The sequence below is a fragment of the Callithrix jacchus genome, chromosome X (genome assembly GCF_049354715.1).
Source record: "Callithrix jacchus isolate 240 chromosome X, calJac240_pri, whole genome shotgun sequence".
Taxonomy (NCBI): Eukaryota; Metazoa; Chordata; class Mammalia; order Primates; family Cebidae; genus Callithrix; species Callithrix jacchus.
In genome coordinates this window covers 146,612,313-146,633,229 of record NC_133524.1, presented here as the reverse complement: position 1 = coordinate 146,633,229, position 20,917 = coordinate 146,612,313, and the positions used below count along the sequence as shown (strand labels likewise).

General features: G+C 42.9%; 1 protein-coding gene across 30 annotated transcripts in view; it reads right to left on the bottom strand.

Annotated features, from left to right (window-relative positions):
- The window catches only part of MAMLD1 (mastermind like domain containing 1), a 566,578-nt gene that overhangs the window by 223,548 nt on the left and 322,113 nt on the right, over positions 1-20,917 (bottom strand). For 26 of the 30 annotated variants that reach the window (XM_078364352.1, XM_078364350.1, XM_078364348.1 and 23 more), the window contains one exon: positions 20,262-20,321. The exons of the other annotated variants lie outside the window; for them this stretch is intronic. The gene's annotated coding sequence lies outside the window, so the exon portion shown is untranslated. The remainder of the gene's footprint in view (positions 1-20,261; positions 20,322-20,917) is intronic. 30 annotated transcript variants of the gene reach the window in all.

Here is a 20,917-nt window from a genome sequence, read left to right as displayed (position 1 = left end):
ATCGCTAAACTAATTTCCAAACAAAGAGAACAAAGAGCCATCTGGGCCTCCAGGGTCACTCATATTTTCTAACTGAAAAGTGCATCAGGTTGGCTGAGAGTAAACAGACCCATGCTTGCAGCATCCTGCTCTGAGTGAGGCACAAGAGGCACAGGCTGGTGGGGAAGAGCAGCATAGGAGCCAGGACACAAGGAGGGAGGCTGTTGTCAGCAACAGGAGCACCTTGCTCCTTGTCTTGAAAAGCTGTTTCTTTTCTTTCTTTTTTTTTTTTTTTTTTTTGAGATGGAGTCTCGCTCTGTTGCCCAGGCTGGAGTGCAGTGGCACAATCTCAGCTCACTGCAACCTCCGCCTCTCAGGTTCAAGCAATTCTCCTGCCTCAGCCTCCTAAGTAGCTGGGATTACAGGTGCACACCACCACACCCAGCTAATGAGCTGTTTATTTTCTAAATGCTAGCACTCAATCTTTTCTGGGGTCTTACACACACAGGCATATCCAACAAGGAGGGATCTGACTTCCAGTGGCAGGGCAGAATGGGCCAGAGATCTGGATGAGGTGTCTGAAGACTAGAAGTGAACTCCCTTGTCCCCCTCCTCTGCCCTGATTAGGTGTATAACTTCATAGGACCCTTGTCTTCAGTTTTGAACTCTGCCCAGCCAATCTTCCAGGGATTTAGTAAGGAGCAGGATACAGTGACACATTTGGATAACTGAAAGCCCTATGCCCATGGGATACAGGAATCTCACAAGAGCAAGTAGCAAAGTATGGATCAAGTCTACACAAGGATAGTGCTGCCCTCTCTCTTCCTACCAACGCAACCTACAGACTAGCTATGTTACCTGAAGGATCACCAAGGATCCATTCCAATACTTCTTTGCCTGAAAGTCTTGTTCCTCTAGCTTGTGCCGCACATTGCAGTCAAAGTGTGCCCCACACATGGTTTTAACCATGTCACTTCTCTCTCCAAACCCTTCCATGTGTTCCCATTGTCCTCAAGATAAACTCCAAGTCCCTCAGAATGGCCAAGAAGGATCTAAAACATCTTGGCCTTTATGGCCTGGTAAACCCTGTAGTCATCTGGCTCCTGTTCTTTCTTTGGGATTCTTCTCATGTTTCCCATCACACTGTTGGGATTATCTGTTTCCCTGGTAGTATCCTCCATTAGACTGAAGTCCTATGGGTTTCATTTATGTATGAACCCCTCTTTGCCTGGCACAGAGATGGAGTGGGCATGAGAACAGCTTTGTGAAATGGGCCTCAGGGACATGTTTCTGTGTGGACAGATTGAGAGACACAGGAAAAGAGCCCATTACAGTCCTATATCATGAAGGGCCTTTTGTTTACATTGTGTCTCCAAGCCAATGGGCTCAGGACCTCACTGAGACCCATGAAATGCTGACTCCTGAAGCCTGAACTCCCTGGGTTCTGTTAGTGTCTTGTGTAAGAAGCCTGATGCGGTACCCTGCAAGATGGAACCAACTCCAAAGATATCATTGGGTGAAGGCTTGGGAACATTCAGTTACTATTCATCCTAGGCTGGAAGTCTCTGCCAAGCCTTCATTCACCAGTGTGTTGGGTGAAGTGCTGTTGACACTTCTGCTAGCCTTTCCTTCCCTCTCTGACTTTGGTAAGCATCAAGTGGTGAGAAGCATGTCCTTCTTCCTCTGGGACACCATGGGACAGCTCCTTGTGAAGAGTGTCTGTCTTCCCTTGAACACAAGCCCCTTAGGGCCTGATCCTATGGCTCCTATCCTTCATAGCCTGTAGGACCTAGCCAGGTGCTGACCCTTCAGTGAACACTTCATTCAACTGCAAACTGGCTCCAGTCATTGAAACAAATTGCTAGTAGTTACCAACCCAAAGTGAAGGGGAAACATTTGTCAAGAAGAAATGACTCCATCTGGGGCCACTTTACAAAGCCACATACCAACACATTTGACCCTGAGCCGAAAAGGCTGTGAGCTTGCCAGCTCAGCCCCTGGCAGAGCTGTGCTCATGAAGCTCGGCTTGAATACTGAACCCTAAACTTGATTAAAGATTGGTCACAGAAGCCATCATATGAATGTCTTCTGAATTTGCTTTCAAACTTGTAATGAGTGTCCCACTGAGTATCTTAACTCTAACACCACAAGTGCTCACTCGTGTGGAAGCTAAGAGAAGTTGATCTCATAGAAGTAAGTAGAACAGAGAATAGTAGAGGCTGGGAAGGGTAGAAGGAAGGAGGGGACAGGAAGAGATTTGTTAAAGGATACAAAAGTACAGCTAGATAGAAGGAGTAAGTTCTAGTGTTGTATACCACTGTAGTTAACAAGAATATATTACACAGTTTCAAATAGCTAGGAGGAGAATATTAAATGTTCCCAACACAAAGAAATAATAAATGTTTGAGATGATGAATATGCTAATTACCTTAATCTGATCACTCTACATTATATGTATCAAAACATCACTATGTATTCCATGAATATGTACAATTATTATATGTCAATTAAACAACCAAAAAATTTAAACATTTAAAAATAATAAAAATATCCAATAAAAAATTAAAAAAAAATTCTTTGTCCCATTTCAAAAAAAAAATAAATAAAATAAAATAAAAAATAAAAATAATAAAAATATAAAAATAAAGTAAAAAAATACTCAGGTTAAGAAAATGTTTTTCTTTCTGAATTTGGGGCCAATGTGGGAAACAGCAAGTCTCTTTGAAGATAAAAAATGTTTCCTTTTTTTCTGATGATGAAAACTCTGGAGTCCTACATGATTTTTTCTTTTTATCTTCCGTCTGCCAGTAAACTACTGGACAAATGTTATTTTTAGTCACCAAATCATGTTAACGCTTGGAATTATCAAGATTTTTCTTCTCTAATTCTTTATTTTTATCTTAGTATTCTTATTTATTAACATAGGACAATGCCCACTCTACCATGAATTCCATATAGAGTGACAGTAGAAATATACAAACAATATTTCCAGTAAAGTTTTCTATAACAATACTCATAACCCAGCTGTGTGTCTGGATCAAAGAACACTCTTGTGGGAAACCAAATAGTATGGGAGCTCAGAGAAGGATTATAGGGATCCTCTTTAGAAGAGATGGCTAGCTGACTGAGCCATTGTGCAGACCTGAAGCATTGGTCGAGGGACCAATATTCTTCCTCTTTCTTTCCTCAACTTGAAAAAAAGGAGAGGACATACCCAAGGTCATGGCCCAAGGTAATGTCAGAATTGGAAGGAATCTTGCCTTTGTTACCACTCTGTCTCACCATAGCCCTTCTGCTCTCCAGTTTTACAAATGGGGAAACTGAGGCTCAGAAAAAACCAAGTAGCCTGTGATACCTCTCCTTGGCCACAGAATTCTAGAAGCCACCAAGAATTCCTGACTTCTTGACATGACCCCATTATTAAGGTGGGAGGTGGGACTTGACTCCAGAGGTGAGTCTTGGAGACTGGACTAGATTGAGGACTAGCTAAAACACGGCCAACCAGTGCAGAAGCAGCTTTCAATCAGACATGCTCACCAGTGTGCCATGTCAATTTACTGTTGCCACAGCAACACCCAGGAGTTACCTCCCCTTTCCATAGCAATGACTCAGTGACCCAAAAGTTACCACCTTCTCCCTAGAAATTTCTGCATAAACTACCTCTTAATTTGCATGCAACTAAAATTGAGTATAAATATTACTGCAAAAATGCCCTGAGCTGCTACTCTCCGCCTATGCGGTAGCCTATGCTCCCAAGGGAGCAGCCACGGAGGTGTAACACTACTGAAGCTGTAACACTGCCTCTTCAATACAGCTGTTTTCTTTTACCTCTGGCTTGACCTTGAATTCTTTCCTTGGCAAAGCCAAGAAGACTTGCAGGCCAAGCTCCACTTTGGGGTTTCCCTGCCCTGCATCATTATGGCATTGATGGGTATACTGTAAGGTAGGATGGAGAGAATACATTCCATTCTGTAGCAAATTGTGTACTGGCTTTCACTCTGTAAATGAAGATGTGGTTTAAGCTGCAAAATAGCCAAATAGGTGGCCTATAGAGGTTGCTTATAGCAGCCAGATGCAAGTGGGGATTCTGGGGAAGCATCAACAACAGATTTAAGGCCTTCACTTTAAACCACTTGGTAGTGACTAAACCACCTGAGTCAGTCCTCCAGTCTAGCTTGGTGCTGAGTAGAAGGCATTGCAGATTGCCCTTCCATCTGCATTAGAATCCATAGCATCCCATGCTTATCTAATCAGCTAGCTGCCTGTGCATCCCTAACAATGGCACCCTGTGCAGTGCAGTTCAGTCATGGCAATACCCATCTATCCCAGTGTTAGGCAAGAAGGCCTCATCAGTATAGTCTAAACAATTCCCGGGTTTCTAGGCTGGAGCTGTGGCAAGTGGAATGAATCCCCTCTCTGCATTGTCTTTGTCCAAATACTTGCTAAAGAGCATTTATGTCCCCTGGAAGGGCCAAAGCAGAGGGAATGATACCACCAAAACTGGGAATGCACACTGCCACTGGAAAATGGAGACTCTGTAATTACTCCATTATAATTCAAGAAATAAAATATATTTCCGGTGATTAACTGGGTCTATTTATAGACTATAAGGCCTGAACTATGATATTTATAGAATGTCATTGCATTTAGCAGTAATAGCACAATTACATGTTTATGAAGTAATGGTTTTGCAATTTTTCCTAGAATTCCCTGGCATTTGGATCTGGAAATTTTACATTTTAACAAGCAAGAACAGCAGCTATTTATTTAAGGGTGAATAGCAGAAACTGTCTTCTCTGTAACTTTTCACTCCAAGAGCCTGCAAACCCCCTATTTGATTTTGCCTTTACATAAGATATAAGATGATATATAGCAAATAACACACCTATTTTTGTAAAGCTCTGGTTTCTTTCTCAAATGGTGCCTTTCATTGCTTGATTCAGGAATTCTCATATCCTGAATCTTCCTTCTTGGGATTTAGTGTGATATGTTTTTCCTTTTTCCATAGTGATCTAAGTCAGGCTAAAAGGCTAAGACAGATGTGTTTAATATCCAAAATAATATAGTGGAAATGAAATGACACACCATGCCAACAAGTCCCCCTCTGCTCTAACTCATAATTTAAAACTTGGTGTTTTAAGTGGGGAAAGTAGAAATTCTCTTTGGGTTATTGGCAATCACAGTAAATTAGTATGGCCAGTTGGGTGTCTCTGGGACAAGGGCTAGAAACACTCTGTAAGACTCAAGCCAGAGTGCTGACCCTCAGATCCCTTTATCATCTAATTCCTCGGGTAGCCCCATTCCCATGCAGGTACCAAACCATAACTCACAGGCACAGGCGGTGGACACAGCCTTTGGCAGTGGAAGATGGGTCTGCAGTAACTCGGGACTGGTGGTATACTAGTAGTCACATCATGACTGACTTCAAACTACCAACATTCTGTCAACTGTGTCCAACATTTCTGAAAACTTAACGAACATCTTTGAGAACCGGTATAGACCAATTCCAGCATACCACTGCCCAGGGCCAAATGATGAAATGGAACCTCTACCAAATTGGGAGGCAGGAGTTCTGGATCCAGGAACAGTTTTACTGGAACTGGATTCATTGGATAATTCTTCACATTTCCTACTCTGAGCCTTAGTTTCTCCAAATGTCAAAACATGAATATAGTATTGGTACTGCTTGCCTCAAAGGCATTGGGATGTGAGTAGCTAATGGCATGGCCAGGTGTGGTGGCTAAAGATTGTAATTCCAGCACTTTGGGAGGCCGAGGCAGGCAGATCACTTGAGGTCAGGAGTTCGAGACCAGACCAGCCAATATGGGGAATCTCAGTCTCTACTAATAATACAAAACTTAGCTGGGTGTGGTGGTGCATGATGTAATCACAGCTCCTTGGGAGACTGAGGCAGGAAAATCGCTTGAACCCAGTAGGTGGAGGTTGTAGTAAGCCAATATTGTGCCACTCCAGTCTAGCATGGGCAACAGAGTAAAACTCTGTCTCAAAAAAAAAACCCCCAATGGCAGCCTGGTGTGGTGGCACATGCTTGTAATTCCAGTTACTCAGGAGGCTGAGGTGGGAGGACCACTTCTGTCCAAGAGTTTGAGACCAGCTCAGGCAACATAGCAAGACCCTATCTCAAAAAAAAAAAAAAAAAAAAAAAAAGGAAAAAAGCCAAAGGCCAGGGAAGTGCTCAGAAAACATGGGAGCACCTTCTTCCCTTCTCCCCAGCTCTTTACTGGGTGCCCGCAACACCACTTGCTGTTATTTCTTAAGCTTGCCCATATTTATAGGTGGCGAATTACATCACTCTCTTGCCAGCCAAACTTTTGTGACACTTGCTGGGTGTCACAAATTTTTAAAATATTTAAAATATGAATGTTCTGGGGAGCAACCATAAGCTGCCTCAACCAGGGAGGCCTCAGAACACACTTGATGTTTGGAACGATTGTTTCTGATCGTACTGGATCATACCTCTGGAGGGGTCAGGATTCAAATGTTCAGTTTCCTTGGCCTTTCCCCATATCACCTAAAGCACAACGCTGTGGACCTCAAAGCCTAATTTTTGGTAACTGATCCACTATACTCGTCTGTTCTCATGCTGCTAAGAAAGACATATCCAAGACTAGGTAATTTATAAAGGAAAGAGGTTTAATTGACTCATAGTTCCACATGGCTAGGAAGGCCTCACAATCACGGCAGAAGGCAAATGAGGAGCAAAGTCACATCCTACATGGTGTCAGGCAAGAGAGCTTGTGCAGGGAAACTCCCATTTATATAACCATCAGATCTTGTGAGACTTATTCCCTACCACAAGAACAGTATGAGGGAAACTGCCTACCCCTGTGATTCAGTTATCTCCACCTGTCTCCACCCTTGGCACATGGGGATCATTACAATTCAGGGTGAAATTTGGGTGAGGGACAGAGCTAAACCATATAATTCTACCCCTGGCCCCTCCCAAATCTCATGTCTTTACATTTCAAAAGCAATCATGCCTTCCCAACAGTTCCCCAAAGTCTTAACTCATTTCAGCATTAACTCAGAAGTCCACAGTCCAAAGTCTTAACTGAGACAATGCAAGTCCCTTCTGCCTATGAGCCTGTAAAATCAAAAGCAAGCTAGTTACTTCCTAGATACAATGGGGATACAGGCATTGGGTAAATACAGGCATTCCATGAGAGAAACGGGCCAAAACAAAGGGAATACTGGCCCCAAGCAAGTGCAAATTCCAGTGAGGGAGTAAATAAATCTTAAAGCTCCAAAATGATCTTTTTTCTTTGTTTTCTTTTATTGTTATTATTATAAGTTCTGAGATACATGTACAGAATGTGCATGTTTGTTACATAGGTATACACGTCCCATGGTGGTTTGCTGCACCCATCAATCCATGTAAATTAGGTATTTCTCCTAATGCTATCCCTTCCCTATCCTCTAAGCCCCCAACAGGCCCCAGTGTGTGATGTTCCCCTTCCTGTGTCCATGTGTTCTCATTGTTCAACTCCCACTTATGAGTGAGAACATGCAGTGTTTGGTTTTCTGTTCTTATGTTAGTTTCCTGAGAATGATGGTTTCCAGCTTCATCCAGGTCCCTGCAAAGGACGTGAATTCATCCTTTTTAAGGGCTCCATAGTATTTCATGGTGTATATGTGCCACAATTTCTTCATTAGGTCTATCATTGATGGGCATTTGGGTTGGTTCCAAGTCTTTGCTATTGTGAACAGTGCTGCAATAAACATACATGTGCATGTGTCTTTATAGTAGACTGATTTATCATCCTTTGGGTATATACCCAGTAGTGGGATTGCTGGGTCAAACGGTATTTCTGGTTCTAGATCCTTGAGGAAGCACCACACTGTCTTCCACAATGGTTGAACTAATTTACACTCCCACCAGCAGTGTAAAAGCATTTTAATTTCTCCACATCCTCTCCAACACTGTTGTTTCCTTACTTTTTAATGATCGCCATTCTAACTGCCATGAGATGGTATCTCACTGTGGTTTTAATTTGCATTTCTCTAGTGGCCACTGATGATGAGCATTTTTTCATATATTTGTTGGCCACATAGATGTCTTCTTTTCAGAAATGTCTGTTCATATCCTTCACCCATTTTGATGAGGTTGCTTTTTTTCTTGTAAATTTGTTTAAGTTCTTTGTAGATTCTGGATTTTTTTAGTTTGTTTGCTTGTTTTATTGTACTTTGGGCTCTGGGGTACATGTGCACATCCTGCATCCTGCAGGATTGTTGCATAGGTACATACATGCCATGGTGGTTTGCTGTCTCCATCCCCTCTGCCCCACCATTACCTACATCAGGCATTTCTCCCGGTGTTATTCCTTCCCTTCCTCCCTGCCCCCTGCTGTCCCTCCTCTTCCCTCCCCTCCATCCCACCCCTCCACCTAGCCCAGTGAGTGTTGTTCTCTTCTCTGTGCCCAAGTGTTCTCTTTGTTCATCACCTGCCTATGAGTGTTTGCTTTTCTGTTCTTCTGTCAGTTTGCTGAGAATGATGGTTTCTAGGTTCATCCATGTCTCTACAAAGGACATGAACTCATCATTTTTATGGCTGCATAGTATTCCATGGTGTATATGTGCCACATTTTCCCTGTCCAATCTATCATCGATGGGCATTTGGGTTGGTTCCAGGTGCTTGCTATTGTAAACTGTGCTGCAATGAACATACATGTGCATGTGTCTTTATAATAGAACAATTTATAATCCTTTGGGTATATACCCAGTAATGGGATTGCTGGGTCAAATGGAATTTCTAGTTCTAGGTCCTTGAGGAATTGCCACACTGTCTTTCACAATGGTTGAACTAATTTGCACCCCTACCAACAGTGTAAAAGTGTTCCTATTTCTCCACATCCTCTCCAGCATCTGTTGTTTCCAGATTTTTTAATGATCGCCATTCTAACTGGCATGAGATGGTATCTCAATGTAGTTTTGATTTGCATTTCTCTAATGACCAGTGATGATGAGCATTTTTTCATATGTTTGTGAGCCTCATGTATGTCTTCTTTTGTAAAGGGTCTGTTCATATTCTTCACCCACTTTTGAATGGAGAAGCAGAATGGACATTACTTAGTGACTGGTTGGCTGTGAGAAATGAGGGAGTTGAAAAAGTCAAGGATGACTTGGGTAACAGGCCAGATAAGGGGCAATTAGCTGAGATGATGAGCACTGAAGGAGGTACAGATTTCAGGGAGCCTTGCTAAGGCTAAGTGTAAGGTTGAACCTCCTGAAGGGCATGTCCAGTAGCCAACTCCCAGGGTCCAGGAGAGGAAGTAAGATGGTAAGTAGATCTAAAACTCAGATCTAATGCTACTTTTGCTTAAAAAAAGATGTTTAAGAGTATTCCATTACCCTCATGATAAAGGAAGGTAGCATACATTAACTCCATTCTTTATAACAACCCAGCAAAGTAGCTATTATCCCAGGAAACTGATTTGCAGAGAGGAAACAGTAGCCAAGTCAGGATGTGAATCAGCTCTGCTTGACATTAAAGCCCAAACTCTACACATAGCACATGGGTTGGGAGCAGTGGGCACATGAGTGAAGTTTGTAAAAGCAATGCAAGCTCTTCCTTAAAAATGCATTCAATCTACCTCATCCCCCTCTGACACCAGCAGCTCTTCCAGCTTAGACAGTCACAGACTTCAACATTGGGGAGGCTACTTATCTGCTGACGTGTCCTCCTTGCAGCCTGTTTCCAGCTTTTTGTAATATTGGGGCATGAGCTCTTCATAATGCAATGTGAGTGCATGTACAGAAAGTGCACAGTCAGAGAGATAACCCCTCTTGGCCTCATTAACCAAATGGAAAGATGATTGGTTCCCTGCTTCCTTCTCTTCCTGGGTGGTTGGAAAAGTCAAGAATAAAGTGGACATGGACGTCTTTTGCAAACCATGAAACGCTTTAGACCTGGGTATGCGGGTTTATTAGGCAGAACCTTCTTGTTTTCCTGTTAGCACTGGGTAAACAAGGAGTGCCCTACAGCCAAAAAGGCAGAGACAATGGAGCAGCACAAGTCTCCATTTGTCCCTTATTACATGACATTTGTCACCTTGGCCTATGGGCATGGTGAGCTCATGCTCTAGGTGCTTTCTGCCTAAGGACGCTTCCATGATGTACACTCCAGGGGAGCAGTCGGTGCCTCTGGCCCTGAAACCTGATTGTTCTCAGATAGATGCAGCTCTGGAGGCCCAGACAAAGATGAGCTTAACTTGAATTCCGTTGCTGGCTTTGCTCTGACCAGCGTGCAACCTGGACTACTTAGCTAGCCACAGTCTCAGCCTCAGCCATAAAATAGACCTAATTATTATTTTGACACAGGGTGTGTTTTGGCTTGAGATTAATTTATTCTAACACACAATGACTAGGAACTCACTCTTTTACCCATGGAGCCAGGTAATAATAACCACCAGTATTGGTTGAGTGCCTCTTCTGTGTCAGCTGTTTTATGTGTCGTCACCAGTGCTAGCAGGAAGGCACTACTGATTTCCCATGTCATATATGGAAAAGAAAATCAAGACTCTGGGAGGTGAGGTGACTTACCCAAAGTCACACAGTGAGTAAGGGGCCAGAGCTCCATGCCTCAGAGACTGTTTTTGCTTTCATGCAGCCCTGTGGTGCGAGAGGAGGCACAAACTGATCATGGGTCACAACTAACATGGCTACCTTGCCAGCTGAGGGAAGAAGAGCACTGCATACCCACAGCAAGCCCTCTGTAACCCAATGGATTAAGCCAAGTGATCTCTCAACTCCTTTGAACACTATGGGAAAAGGGACAGACAGACCTCAGGTTGGAGCCTTGCTATCACCTTCTCCGCCCCATACTTAGGGATCCATGTGGTGATCTCCTCAGTCATAGCTATAAAGACTACAAGGCAGGCTCTGTCCAGCTTGTCCCCAGCCTCGCTTCTGGCTGCTGCCTGGCAGAGTCGATGTCCAACTTGGTGTTAATGATTAACATGCAGCAGTGGGATCGCCAAGTTGCCGAGAGTCCTGTGTCCAAGAATGAACCGCATTGCTAAATCAGTGAAGACAGTTGCCAAGGTAACCCCCATGTAATCTATTTAACCGGCTCCCCAAACACCAATCAAGGTCAGATAACGCACTCGAGCACCATATGAACACACTCAGACGGAATCAAGCTTTGTAGCAAGACAGCAGGGAAGGAAGAAACCTCATTAGGAAGAAGGAAGAAAAGCACCCTAAATTTCATTTGGAAAAGTGTTAATTGGGAATACAGCAGGCTTGGGTGGGGGCAGAGCCCACTGTTTGGGGCAAGTCCTGGCCACAGAGGAAGTCACTGGGGTCCATTCCTTAAGATCGGCCACAGTCTTCCCACTCAGGATTAAAACAAAAAATGCCACTGGACTAAATTATTCATTTCATTGAGTGTGTATTAATGCAAAGGTTAGTATTTAGCCTAATAGGTTGTTTATTTTTTTTTGCTCCATTTAAGGACCCCCTTCACTGCCTTGCCCATTCAACCAGTAGCCTCCTCCCCGGCACTTCTGAACAGTCCTAAATTTCTTATATGACTCTCAGGAGGAACTGAAATTGCATTTGCTCTCCTCTTACCCTGCCAGCCTCTCTAGAGAGTGGCCAGCAGAAAAAGACCACTTTGTAGAATTGCTGTCTCATGCCATCTCATTTCCTGTTCCTGGGGTGTTCATAAAAACGGTCCTGGGCAGGAGGCAGGGTGTGGGGAAGAGGTGAGGCATGGGATGGGCCTGGCTTTCTTGTATCCAGAGGAGACTCCCAACAGCAGGCCACAGTCATGCCAGTCAGCCCTGTCCTGAGCTGGCATTTGGCCAAAAAGAATTAAAGCAGATTGCCTCAGAGGACATGCGTGAATCAAACCTTCAGGTGTCCTTTCACCATCTTTGGGCTGTCTGCGTCCTATTTCAACCTTAGAGTGTCTATTTCCCAATCTCCACTCAGTCCATCTTGGTGGCCTTATCTCCCACAGTCTCCAACACAGTGCTGAGCCTATTTCCTGCGGGTCTCAGGAAATGGTGCTGAATTAAATGGTCCACTTCCTCACAGAGCACACTCTGAGACCTGGCTTTATGCTCTCTGGCCCTTAGTGCATCTCCCCACTTCCAGTCCTTCCCTGTAGGAGATGGAACCATCTAGACCACTAGCCATGGGAGTAATTGATGGGCATGTTGATCACTTCCTCTGAAGAAACATTTTTCTTTTCTTTTTTCCCCTAGAAGCAAAGCCCAGCCTAGATTTGCCAAATCTGTGTCTTGGACCCTTTTTTTCAAGTATGATTAACCTAAGGAACTGCATGTGGGGTCTCTGATAATTAAAAAAGCTCTCAACACTAACAGTTTTATCAGAAAATGAGCAGCTCAAGCCTGGATTTGAACCCATCCAGTGAGTACTCATGCCACTCACAGTTCATGAACTGAAATATTCGAGGTGGAATAATTGTGCTTTATGAAAACATGGGTTATAACCCTGGGTCCTTTGAGCCACCATTTCTCCATCTGTTGTGAATGCAGGAAAAGAGATCACAGGGACACAGGACAGCCTGGTGACTAAATATTTGTTTCACTTGGGGATTGTCAGCAAATGCTTCAGAAGACCCTTCAACTGGGGATGCAAATATGGCAGCCAGGGCATTGTGCTGAACAGGGACAGTGAGACAAAAAGTGAGGGAAATTTTACAACTCCACAAACATATGTATGCATTCAAGATCCTGGGCAAATACTTTTCAAGGAGATTGTGTTTCAACAAAAAATGAAATACAATTGGCTATTTCTGACCTGGCCAACAGGTGTCACTTTCAAAGTCCACTGCATGTTTTGTAATGGCTGTGACTGTACTTAACATGCACTGATATTGGGAACTGTTGTTCTCATTCTTCCTGCCTCAGTATCAGCTTCCTAAGCACTAAAGACCTTTGCAAAGACATGCAAAGGACAGGAAGCCTTCCCGTCCCCACCAAGTTGCTCTGTGATTACCAGGCAAATGACTCTCCTCAAACCTTCCCAGATCAAGGGTTGAAGGGTGAGTTTCTGTGGAATTGCTTCCAGGATAGGGAGGAGCACAGCAGCTATCTTTCAGGAAGATTCACAGAGGGAGTTGCTTCTGCCTGGTTGGAGAGAAAGGTGTAAAGGGCTTCTGACTTCTTAGACCACTGTCCTTCTTTCCCAAGAGCCTCTCTGCTTCCTTCCTCCCTCAGCAAAGACAAAGCTTCAGAATGGGGGTGACAGGCAGGAAAAGGGAGATGAGCCCTTGGGTGGGCTGGTGCCCTACTTCTCTCTCTTCTTTTACCTATGCCTGCTCCCTCTCCCCCTGTCACCAGACTCCTTATATAAAAGAGCCTCACTTGGGAAGGCTCCAGAGGAGAGCCAAATGTCCATCAACAGATGACTGGATAAACAAAATGTGGTGTATCCATGCATGAAATATTATTCAGTCTTAAAAAGGAAGGATGTTCCTGACACATGCTATGCCATGGATGATGCTTGAGGACACTATGCTAAGTGAAATGAGCCCGTCATTAAGGGAAAAAACCTGTATGATTTCACTCATAGGAGGTCCCAAGAACTGTCAAATTCATAGAGACAGAAAGCAGAATGATGGGTGCCATGGGCTGTGGAATGGGTGATGGGAAGTTAATGTTTAATGGGGACAGAATTTCAGTTTGGGAAGATGAAGATTTCTGGTGATGGATGGTGGTTTTGGTTGCACAACAACATGAAGGCATACCAGTGATCTGTATGCTTTAAAAAAATGGCTAAAATATTAGGTTGGTGCAAAAGTAATTGTGGTTTTTGCCATTTGAAAGTAATGGCAAAAATCACAATTAGTTTTGCCCCGTCCTAATAGTAGAATATTATGTATGTTTTACCACAATAAACTGTTTTAAAGAAAGAGCTTCACCTAGACCAGCCTGCAGGCAAGAAGGAGGGACTCACAAATCAAATCATATTTAGGTCAATCCCCCACCACACTCACTTCAGCTAGGGACCACCTTTCTCTGAAAGCACTTTGAACAGGGCCCCAAACACTATTCTACAATAGTGTAGCAGTTTCAATACTTTAGCAGCTTGAAAAATTGGTGATGCTCAGATGAGAGGTGTACAAGTGTACTCCTTGTTACAGATAAGAAACAAAAACAAGCAACAAGGCTGCAACGTAGAGACTTAGCTGTTCCTTCAGCCTCTGCTCTTCCCAGTAAGGAATGCAGGCTTGCTCCAAGAGGGCCAGATAGACACAACTGCAGCACACAACACCCAGCGAGAGAAATGCAGAAATCCAGAGATCTCCTAGCTCCAACCGAGGTACCAGGTGCATTTCAACAGGTCTGGTGACCAAAGCCCATTCAGGGCAGACCTAGGCAGGGAGGGGTGCTGCTTTACCCAGAAAGTGCATGTGACCAGGAGCTGGAGGCTCCACTGTGGCACTCTGGTCCAGATACAGCACTTCCCCCAAAGCCTCAGCAATACACAGAACAGGGGATCTTTGCCAGTCAAGCGCCAGGAATTACAAGCACAGAGTTGAATAATAATCCAGGATGGTGTCCCGGATTGGTGCACAGATCTAAACAGACACATAAGCCCAAAAGCTGGCCGGGAGAACCTGCGGACTGAGCTATTGCCCCCTCCCCCTGCCCAGAGAGAGAGGGAGCTGTAAGCGGGAGGACTGACAGAGCAGCTCAGTGGGCCCCTACCCCTTGACCTGAGGAGAGGAAGCTGAAAGGGGGAGATGGGAGGTGCAGCTGGGCGGGTCCCTACTCTCCCCAACAAACCCCAGAGGGCTGAAGCTCTGACTCTAGTGGGTTGTGTAGCCAGTGCCACAGTCTGAGATGAACCCTGAATGATCCAGCCCAGTGGAGAAAGGGCACAACCCACCACTAGAGGGGTGGGACTGGGCTACATCTGTTAACAAAATACACAGGAAGCCTACTTAGCAATGGGATGGCGTTCTTGACCAACCAACAGCACCTACAGGTCAGCAGAAGAGGTGGGCCTAATCCCCCAGTATAAACAAAAAAGACATAGGAAGCTTCCCTAGTAACTTGAAGGAGTCCCTAGAAACCCAGTAGCACCTCCACAGGCAGACAAGCAACCTCACCAAGCAGCTCCCTGACACCACAACCAGGTAAATCCACAAAGATGGGAAAAAAAACTGCATAAAAAAGATGAAACCATCAAAGACCAGAACACCACCTCTCCTTCAAGGGATCACAACTCCTCAACAACACAGGATCAGAACATGACTCAGAAAGAGTATGATGAATTGACAGAAATAGGCTTCAGAAGGTGGTTAATAACAAACTTTTCTGAGCAAAGGAACACGTTCTAACACAATGCAAAGAAACCAAAAACCTTGAAAAAAGGTTAGATGAAATGCTAACTAGAATAACCAGCTTAGAAAAGAACATAAACGACTTGATGGAGTTGAAAAACATAGCACAAGAACTATGTGAAGCAAACAAAAGGTTTAATAGCCGAATCGATCAAGCAGAAGAAAGGATATCAGAGATTGAAGATCAATTCAATGAAATAAAACGAGAAGGCAAGATTAGGGAAAAAAGAGTAAAAAGAAATGAACAAAACCTCCAAGAAATATGGGATTATGTGAAAAGACCTAACCTACGTTTCATAGGTGTACCTGAATGTGACGGAGAGAATGAATCCAAGCTGGAAAACACTCATCAGGATATTATCCAGGAGAACTTCCCCAACCTAGCAAGGCAGGCCAATATTCAAGTCCAGGAAATACAGAGAACACCACAAAGATACTCCTAAAGAAGAGCAATCCCAAGGCACATAATCGTCAGATTCACCAGGGTTGAAATAAAGGAAAAAATGCTAAGGGCAGCCAGAGAGAAAGGTCAGATTACCCACAAAGGGAAGTCCATCAGACTCACAGGGGATCTCTCCACAGAAACCCTACAAGCCAGAAGAGAGTGGGGACCAATATTCAACATCCTTAAAGAAAAGAACTTTCAGCCTAGAATTTCATATCCAGCCAAACTAAGTTTCATAAGCAAAGGAGAAATAAAATCCGTTATGAACAAGCAATTGCTCAGAGATTTCATCACCACCAGGCCTGCTTTACAAGAGCTCCTAAAAGAAGCACTAAACAGAAAGGAACAAGTACCAGCCACTCCAAAAATGTACCAAATGGTAAATAGCATCAACACAATGAAAAAACTGCATCAACTAATGGGCAAAACAACCAGCTAGCATCAAAATGGCAGGATCAATTTCACATATAACAATATTAACCTTAAATGTAAATGGGCTAAATGCCCCAATCAAAAGACAGACTGGCAAATTGGATAAAAAGTCAAAAACCCATTGGTGTGCTGTATCCAGGAAACCCATCTCACAAGCAAGGATACACATAGGCTCAAAATAAAGGGATAGAGGAAGACTAACCAAGCAAATGGAAAGCAAAAAAAAAAAAAAAAAAAAAAAAAAAGCAGGAGTTGCAATCCTAGTCTCTGATAAAATAGACTTTAAATGAACGAAGATCAAAAGAGACAAAGAAGGACATTACATAATGGTAAAAGGATCAATGCAACAAGAGCTAACAATCCTAAATACATACACACCCAATACAGGAGCACCCAGATACATAAAGCAAGTCCTTAATGACTTACAAAGAGACTTAGACTACCACACAATAATAGTGGGAGACTTTAACACCCCATTGTCGATATTAGACAGATCAACGAGACAGAAAATTAACAAGGATATCCAGGACCTGAACTCAGACCTGGACCAAGCAAACCTAATAGACATTTACAAAACTCTCCACCCCAAATCCACAGAATATACATTCTTCTCAGCACCACATCACACCTCCTCTAAAATTGACCACATAATTGGAAGTAAATCACTCCTCAGCAAATGTAAAACAACTGAAATCATAACAGTCTCTCAGACCACAGTGTAATCAAGTTACAACTCAGAATTCAGAAACCAACTCAGAACCACACAGCTTCATGGTAACTGAACAACTGGCTCTTGAATGTTGACTGGATGAACAATGAAATGAAGGCAGAGATAAAGAAGTTCTTCAAAACCAACGAGAACAAAGACACAACATCTGTGATTTTAGAAACGAGATCTAAAATCAACACCCTATCATCAAAATTGAAAGAACTAGAGGAACAAGATCAAAAAAAACTCAAAACCTAGCAGAAGACAAGAAATAGCTAAGATCAGAGCAGAACTGAAGAAGATAGAGACACACACCAAAAAAAACCCTTCAAAAAATCAATAAATCCAATAGCTGGTTTTTTGAAAAGATCAACAAAATAGACAGACCACTAGCCAGATTAATAAAAAAGAAAAGAGAGATGAATCAAATAGATGCAATAAAAAGTGATAAAGGGGAAATCACCAGATTCCACAGAAATACAAACCACCATCAGAGATTACTACAAACAACTCTATGCATATAAACCAGTAGACCTGGAAGAAATAGATAAACTCCTGGACACTTGTATCCTCCCAAGCCTAAACCAGGAAGAAGTCGAAACCCTGAATAGACCAATAACAAGGGCAGAAGTTGAGGCACCAATTAATAGCCTACCAACCAAAAAAAGCCCAGGTCCAGATGGGTTCACAGCTGAATTTTACCAGACATAGAAAGAGGAGCTAGTACCACTCCTTCTGAAACTATTCCAAAGAATCCAAAAAGAGGGAATCCTTCTCAAATCATTCTATGAGACCAACGTCATCCTGATACCAAAACCCATCAGAGACTCACAAAGAAAAGAAAACTTCAGGCCAATATCCATGATGAACATAGATGCAAAAATCTTCAGTAAAATACTGGCAAACCAATTGCAACAGCACATCAAAAAGCTTATCCATCACAATCAAGTAGGCTTCATCCCAGGGATGCAAGGCTGGTTTGACATACGCAAGTCTATAAATGTATTTCACCACATAAACAGAACCAAAGACAAAAACCACGTGATTCTCTCAATAGATGCAGAGAAGGCCTTCAACAAAATTCAAAAGCCCTTTATGCCAAAAACTCTCAATAAACTAGGTATTGATGGAACATATCTCAAAATAATAAAAGGTATTTATGACAAACCCACAGACAATATCATACTGAATGGGCAAAAACTGGAAGCATTCCCTTTGAAATCTGGCACTAGACAGGGATACCCTCTCTCACTACTCCTATTCAATATAGTATTGGAAGTTCTAGGCAGAGCAATCAGGCAAGAAAAAGAAATAAAGGGTATTCAATCAGGAAAGAAGGAAGTCAAATTGTCTCTATTTGCTGACAACATGATTGTATATTTAGAAGACCCCATCGTCTCAGCCCAAAATCTCCTGAAAGTGATAAGCAACTTCAGCAAAGTCTTGGGATACAAAAGCAATGTGCAGAAATCACAAGCATTCCTATACACCAATAACAGACTCAAAGAGAACCAAATCAAGAATGAACTGCCTTTCACAATTGCTACAAAGAGAATAAAATACCTAGGAACACAACTAACAAAAGATGTAAAGGACCTCTTCAAGGAGAACTACAAACCACGGCTCAATTAAATCAGAGAGGACACAAACAGATGGAGAAACATTCCATGCTCATGGTTAGGAAGAATCAATATCATGAAAACGTCCATACTGGCCAAAGTAATTTATAGATTCAACACTATCCCCATCAAGCTACCAATGACCTTCTTCACAGAACTGGAGAAAAACCACCTTAAGCTTCATATGGAACCAAAAGAGAGCCTGCATAGCCAAGTCAATTCTAAGCAAAAAGAACAAAGCTGGAGGCATCACGCTACCTGACTTCAAACTATACTACAAGGCTACAGTAATCAAAGCAGCATGGTACTGGTACCAAAACAGAGATATAGAACAACGGAACAGAACAGAGGCCTCGGGGGCAATGCCACACATCTACAACCATTGATCTTTGACAAACCTCATAAAAACAAGCAATGGGGAAAGGATTCCCTGTTTAATAAATGGTATTGGGAAAACTGGCTAGCCATGTGCAGAAAGCAGAAACTGGACCCATTCCTGACACCTTAGACTAAAATTAACTCCAGATGGATTAAAGACTTAAACAAAAGACCTAACACCATAAAAACCCTAGAAGAAAACCTGGACAAAACCATTCAGGACATAGGCATAGGGAAGGACTTCATGACTAAAACACCAAAAGCATTGTCAACAAAAGCCAAAATAGACAAATGGGACCTAATTAAACTCCAGAGCTTCTGTACAGCAAAAGAAACAATCATTAAAGTAAACCGGCAACCAACAGAATGGGAAAAAAATTTTGCCATCTACCCATCTGAAAAAGGGCTAATATCCAGAATCTACAAAGAACTAAAACAGATTTACAACAACAACAACAAAAAAAAAGCCCACTCAAAAGTGGGTGAGGGATATGAACAGACACTTTTCAAAAGAAGATATATATGAGGCCAACAAACATATGAAGAAATGCTCATCATCACTGGTCATTAGAGAGATGCAAATCAAAACTACATTGAGATACCATCTCACGCCAGTTAGAATGGTGATCATTAAAAAATCTGGAGACAACAGATGCTGGAGAGGATGTGGAGAAAGAGTAACACTTTTACACTGCTGGTGGGAGTGTAAATTAGTTCAACCATTGTGGAAGACAGTGTGGAGATTCCTCAAGGACCTAGAACTAGAAATTCCATTTGACCCAGCAATCCCATTACTGGGTATATATCCAAAGGATTATAAATCATTCTATTATAAGGACACATGCACTCGAATGTTTATTGCAGCACTGTTTACGATAGCAAAGACCTGGAACCAACCCAAATGCCCATCGATGATAGACTGGACAGGGAAAACGTGGCACACATACACCATGGAATCCTACAGAGCCATAAAAAACAATGAGTTCGTGTCCTTTGTAGGGACATGGATGAACCTGGAAACCATCATTCTCAGCAAAATGACACAAGAACAGAAAATCAAACACCTCATGTTCTCACTCATAGTCGGGTGTTGAACAATGAGAACACATGGACAGAGGGAGAGGAGCATCACGAACTGGGGTCTGTAGTGGGAAACCAGGGCAGGGACAGCAGGGGGTGGGGAGTTGGGGAGGGATAACATGGGGAGAAATGCCAGATATAGGTGATGGGGAGGAAGGCAGCAAACCACATTACCATATATGTACCTATGTAACAATCCTGCATGTTCTTCACATATATCCCAAAACCTAAAATGCAATAAAATATATATTTAAAAAAATAAAAGGAATGGGGACTTACCAGAGAGGAATTTCTGAAGTCTGAGCTGGAAGGACCCTAGACACCATCTAGCCCAGGCTCCTGTACAAACAAATAAGAATGCCGAGATCATGCCCAAGACCATGGGTAAGAGAGCCCTTCCTTGGGCATTTCAGCCAAGCCAGACTTCACTGGACAGAGTGTAGCTAGGAAAGATCAAATTCTGGTCCAGGATGTATCACTTTTAGGCATATGGAATCTAGCTATCTTGAAACATAAACCCCCTTTATGAAAGCCAGGCAAGCCCTTTTTCTTCATCAACAAAGCTCCAGAGGCAGGCTGGCATCAGTGAAAAGCAGGATGAGTGATCCATTTTACAGATGAAGAAACTGAGGATCAGTGAGGGGAAGTGATTGCCCAAGGTCACAACTATTAAGCAATAGAGAAAGGACTAGAACCTACGGAATCAGGTACTCTGGTTTTCTACCCACTATGGTACCACCATCCTTCCAGTCCAGTCAGCTGGAGAAGACCGTTTCTCAAGTGCTAATCATGTTAGGTACTGTGTATGTGAAGGGCTTTATATGTGTTTAATCCTCATAATGATATTGGGGAGGTGGGTGCTGGGATTAGGCTGATTTTATACAACAGGAATGTGGCAGCTCAGAGACGATAGGTGACTTGCCCAAGTTACCTTC